This window comes from Entelurus aequoreus, linkage group LG20 (assembly GCF_033978785.1).
Source record: "Entelurus aequoreus isolate RoL-2023_Sb linkage group LG20, RoL_Eaeq_v1.1, whole genome shotgun sequence".
Lineage (NCBI taxonomy): Eukaryota > Metazoa > Chordata > Actinopteri > Syngnathiformes > Syngnathidae > Entelurus > Entelurus aequoreus.
Window position 1 is genome coordinate 40,477,508 of NC_084750.1, and position 6,000 is coordinate 40,483,507.

At 35.6% G+C, this 6,000-nt stretch overlaps 1 long non-coding RNA gene across 1 annotated transcript in view; it reads left to right on the top strand.

Annotated features, from left to right (window-relative positions):
* LOC133636272 (uncharacterized) overlaps positions 1–5,795 on the top strand; it is a 280,725-nt gene extending 274,930 nt beyond the window's left edge. Inside the window, exon 4 of the long non-coding RNA XR_009822204.1 lies at positions 5,742–5,795. This is a non-coding gene — a long non-coding RNA (uncharacterized LOC133636272). The remainder of the gene's footprint in view (positions 1–5,741) is intronic.
* The last annotated feature ends 205 nt before the right edge of the window (positions 5,796–6,000 follow it).

Below are 6,000 nucleotides of genomic sequence, written 5' to 3' on the forward strand. Positions count from 1 at the left end.
CAGTACAGTACATATTCCGTACAATTGACCACTAAATGGTAACACCCCAATAAGTTTTTCAACTTGTTTAAGTCAGGTCATGTGACCGCCTGGCTCTGTTCTATTGGTCCAACGTCACCAGTGACTGCATCTGATTGGTGAAATGCAGGCACTTTGAAGGTTTGTCTGACAAACCAAAACAAACAAAGCGTGCATTAACAGATCGATAAAAATTAGTAGCGAGCTGAATGTAGATAAAAGTAGCGGAGTAAAAGTAGCGGAGTAAAAGTAGTGTTTCTTCTCTATAAATATACTCAAGTAAAAGTAAAAGTATGTTGTATTAAAACTACTCTTAGAAGTACAATTTATCCCAAAACAGCACACCTAACATGTCTGCTAAAATGTAAAAAGTTGTGTACTTTCAAGTTATAACATATCCCTCTAAAAATAACAACAATACAAATGTAAGAATTAAAAATAGCAACAAATAAGAATGTAATGAGAAAAAGCTGAACATTTTATAATAAAGATTGATAATAATATACTTAGTCACCTATAACACAAAGTTGTGTTTTTAAAAAAATATATATGTATTTATGTCTGTATATATATATATATATATATATATATATATATATATATATATATATATATATATATATATATATATATATATATATATATATATATATATATATATACAATGTTTAGACACCCTTGATCTAAACTATTATAAACTCTCAAAATAAAATTTAAATATACTCACAATAGAAACAAAGTTTAGTTAGTTGGTTAATTAATTTTAAAAAAAAATACTAACTTATGAATTATTTAAAAAAATACAATAACCATAATAAACCTTGTAGAATGAGTAATTGAATGTTAATATGTTAGTACAGGCAGAAAATTTGACACACCATGTTATGCAGTTACGCATTCATATTATTAATTTTATTCTATTTTTACAAAAACAACAATTAAAATCTTTATGACTTTAACACCAGACTTCTTCTGTTTGTTTGGTTTTGTCATCACTGCCACAAGTGGTGGAAAATTGCATTGCAACTGGGTCCGCAGTAACAGCCCTACGGTTAAAACACACCGCTGTGTGCGTTTAATTACTAGTGACCAATTAACATGAACAAATGTTTCCCTCCATTCTCCATCATTGACACTCTTGGCGGATGGGGGGGTAAAAAAAGGTATTTTTATCACAAATGGTAAAGCCAAAGAAAGCAAGAGGCCCTTTATCCGGCTTGAAAAGTGCTTTTTCAAAGGAGGTTCTGAATATTTCATCATCACTGCAGTCAACCCTGTGTCGCCATGTTTAGAAGTTGTAAAAGTGTGACTGCTGTTGCGTCATACCTTTTTTAGATCTCGTCTGTAAATCAACATATTTTTATCCCATTGTTTAATAGGGACTAATTGTGTTGTTTTTAGCTGTCACCGAGCACTCGCCGTCATCCTTTTCCAAACGTGCCTCTTAAAAGGCACCACCGGCGTAAATTATGAAGCAAGGCTAAAAAAGTGAGCTGGAATAGGAGTTGTGCACGCATGCCAGACAAACCGTAGCCCCCCCTGTTCATAAATCCCGTGACCTGCCATTTATGCGGCCCGTTATTACGGACGGGCGAGGCCACGCGGGGTTGTGCCTCCATATCTGTGCGGGAACACAACATTACCGCCGCATATCTGTCTCCTTTTGTGTGCTCTCAGACACCCGCTCGCAAACAGACTTGGGAATAAGGGCGCTGGCCTTTGCCTCTGAGTGTTTGCGCTGCTTATTGGAGCATGCCGTCTTTGCCACGAGCCGGCTCTCAAAGCAAAGATCCCATTTAGTTAAGCGCCCGTACGAGACCTGTCTCCGGGCTAAAACACCGAGCTGCAGAAAGGGACAGCAGGCCAGTGCACTTGTCATGTTTCAGCAACCCGCTGCGATATCGGCACCACAAATCTTGGATATAAAAGTGTTCCTTGAATCCTAAACATCAAAAAGCAGGGGGGTTTCGACAAAAATGATAGACTTTGTTTGATTGGAAAATGACCAATTCAATGGTAGAATCAACGTCAGAACCCAACGTTGGTTAAACGTCGTCAAAAAGCATGTTGTTTCAACGTTGTATTTGTGTTTGGTTGGAAAATTACCAAACTTAAATGGTCGAATCAACGTCAGAACCCGACGTTGATTAAAAGTCGTCATAAAGCATGTCGTGTAAAAGTTGTATTTGTGTTTGGTTGGAAAATGACCAAAATTCAATGGTCAAATCAACGTCAAAACCGAGCGTTGATTAAAGTTGTCAAAAAGCAATGTTGTTCCAACGTTGTATTTGTTTTTGGTTAGAAAATGACCAATATTTAATGGTCGAATGAACGCCAGAACCCAACTTTGATTAAACGTTGTCCAAAAGCATGTTGTTTCAACGTTGTATTTGTGTTTGGTTGGAAAATGACCAATATTTAATGGTCGAATGAACGCCAGAACCCAACTTTGATTAAACGTTGTCCAAAAGCATGTTGTTTCAACGTTGTATTTGTGTTTGGTTGGAAAATAACCAAAATTCAATGGTCAACTCCAAAAGTATGTTGTTTCAACGTTATATTTGTGTTTGATTGGAAAATGAACAACATTCAATGGTTGAATCATCGTCAAAACCGAGCGTTGATTAAAGTTGTCAAAAAGCAATGTTGTTTCAACGTGGTATTTGTGTTTGGTTGGAAAATGACCAAAATTCAATGGTCGAATGAACGCCAGAACCCAACGTTGATTAAACGTTGTCCAAAAGCATGTTGTTTCAACGTTATATTTGTGTTTGGTTGGTAAAAATGACCAAAATTCAATGGTCAAATCAACGTCAAAACCGAGCGTTGATTAAAGTTGTCAAAAAGCAATGTTGTTTCAACGTTGTATTTGTGTTTGGTTGGAAAATGACCAAAATTCAATGGTCGAATGGACGCCAGAACCCAACGTTGATTAAACGTTGTCCAAAAGTATGTTGTTTCAACGTTGTATTTGTGTTTGGTTGGAAAATAACCAAAATTCAATGGTTGAATCAACGTCAGAACCTTACGTTGATTAAACGTCATCAAAAAGCATGTTGTTTCAACGTTGTATTTGTGTTTGGTGGGAAACTGACAAATTCAATGGTCGAATCAACGCCAGAACCCAACGTTGATTAAATGTCGTCAAAAAGCATGTTGTTTCAACGTTGTATTTGTGTTTGGTTGGAAAATGACCAAAATTCAATGGTCGAATTAACATCACAACCCAACATTGATTAAACTTTGTCAAAAACCATGTTGTTTCAACGTTGTATTTGTGTTTGGTTGGAAAATGACAAATTCAATGGTTGAATCAACGTCAGAACCCGACGTTGGTTAAACGTCGTCAAAAAGCATGTTGTTACAATGTTATATTTGTGTTTGGTTGGAAAATAACCAAAATTCAATGGTCAACTGAATGTCAGAACCTAACATTGATTAAACGTCATCAAAAAGCATATTATTTCAACGTTGTATTTGTGTTTGGTTGGAAAATGACCAAAATTCAATGGTCAAATGAACGCAAGAACCCAACTTTGATTAAACGTTGTCCAAAAGCATGTTGTTTCAACGTTATATTTGTGTTTGGTTGGGAAATGACCAATTCAATGGTCGAATCAACGTCAGAACCCAACGTTGATTAAACGTCGTCAAAAAGCATGTCGTGTAAAAGTTGTATTTGTGTTTAGTTGGAAAATGACTAAAATTCAATGGTCAAATCAACGTCAACACCGAGCATTGATTGAAGTTGTCAAAAAGCATGTTGTTTCAACGTTGTATTTGTGTTTGGTTAGAAAATGACCAATATTTAATGGTCGAATGAACGCCAGAACCCAACTTTGATTAAACGTTGTCCAAAAGCATGTTGTTTCAACGTTATATTTGTGTTTGGTTGGAAAATGACCAAAATTCAATGGTCAAATCAATGTCAGAACCCAACGTTGATTAAACGTCGTCCAAAAGCATGTTGTTTCAACGTTATTTTTGTGTTTGGTTGAAAAATGACCAAAATTCAATGGTCAAATCAATGTCAGAACCCAACGTTGATTAAACGTCGTCCAAAAGCATGTTGTTTCAACGTTATTTTTGTGTTTGGTTGGAAAATGACCAAAATTCAATGGTGGAATCAATGTCAGAACCCAACATTGATTAAACGTCGTCAAAAAGCATGTTGTTTCAACGTTATTTTTGTGTTTGGTTGGAAAATGACCAAAATTCAATGGTGGAATCAATGTCAGAACCCAACATTGATTAAACGTCGTCAAAAAGCATGTTGTTTCAACGTTATATTTGTGTTTGGTTGAAAAATGACCAAAATTCAATGGTCAAATCAATGTCAGAACCCAACGTTGATTAAACGTTGTCCAAAAGCATGTTGTTTCAACGTTATTTTTGTGTTTGGTTGGAAAATGACCAAAATTCAATGGTGGAATCAATGTCAGAACCCAACATTGATTAAATGTTGTCAAAAAGCATGTTGTTTCAACATTGTATTTGTGTTTGGTTGGAAAATGACCAAAATTCAATGGTCGAATCAACGTCAGAACTCAACATTGATTACATGTTGTCAAAAAGCATGTTGTTTCAACGTTCCATTTGTGTTTGATTGGAAAATGACCAAAATTCAGTGCTTGAATCAACATCAAAACCCAACGTTGATTAAACGTCATCGAAAAGCTTGTTTTTTAAACGTTGTTGTAAAATATTGGTTGGAAAATGATCAAATGCAATCAACGTCAGAATCCGACATTGATTAAACGTTGCCAAAAAGCATGTTGTTTCAACGTTCCATTTGTGTTTGGTTGGAAAATGACCAAAATTCAGTGGTTGAATCAACATCAAAACCCAACGTTGATTAAACGTCATCGAAAAGCTTGTTTTTTAAACGTTGTTGTAAAATATTGGTTGGAAAATGATCCAAATTCAATGGTCGAATCAACGTCAGAATCCGACATTGATTAAACGTTGCCAAAAAGCATGTTGTTTCAACGTTCTATTTGTGTTTGGTTGGAAAATGACCAAAATGTAATGGTTGAATCAACGTCAAAACCCAACGTTGATTAAACGTTGTCGAAAAGCATGTTGTTTAAACGTTGTTGTAAAATATTGGTTGGAAAATGATCCAAATTCAATGGTCGAATCAACGTCAGAATCCGACATTGATTAAACGTTGTCAAAAAGCATGTTGTTTCAACGTTCCATTTGTAAATTCTGGTTGATAATTCAAATTCTGGTGTTTTTTGGATTCACTTCCTGTTTTGCGCTCTTATTTTGGTTCCACTTCCTGTTTTGTTGGTATTCAGTTCACAGTAGCTTTACTCTGCTTGAGCACTTTCCTCCTCCATGGGATTGTTTGTGTTGACGATCTCAGCTGGTGTTGGAGGGCTCATTAAACCAATCTTCCTTCTTGGTTGCTTGTGGGATCTTTGCAAACATTTGGTGTTTCTTGGCATGTTGGAGGAATGCACACGGTATGTTGGACTTTGATATTTTTCATCACGGATTGTGTTTTGTTTGTCCATTTTTGATGCACAGCTTTTTTGAGCGTCTTCTTTGTTTTGTACATTTGGACAGTAAATTGCCCAAAAGCTGTCTCCTGATTTTTGGGGTCACAACCTCCACTACGGAGCGCTCACCTAACAACAAAACACTTTGAGTTTGAACAGTTTCTAAAGTGGGTCAATTGATTGTTGTTGTTGTTTTTTTTTTTTTGCTTCATCCAGGAGTCGGCAACCCAAAATGTTGAAAGAGCCATATTGGACCAAAAATACCCCCAAAAAATCTGTCTGGAGCTGCAAAAAATTACGTTCATAATGAAGGCAACACATGATGTAAGTGTCTATATTAGCCTACTATCAAAATGACTTTAAAAGTCTTATATAAATGCTATAATGAAGACAACACATGATGTAAGTGTCTATATTAGCTATATTAGCCTACTATCAAAATGACTTTAAATTCTTATAAAAGTGTTATAATGAA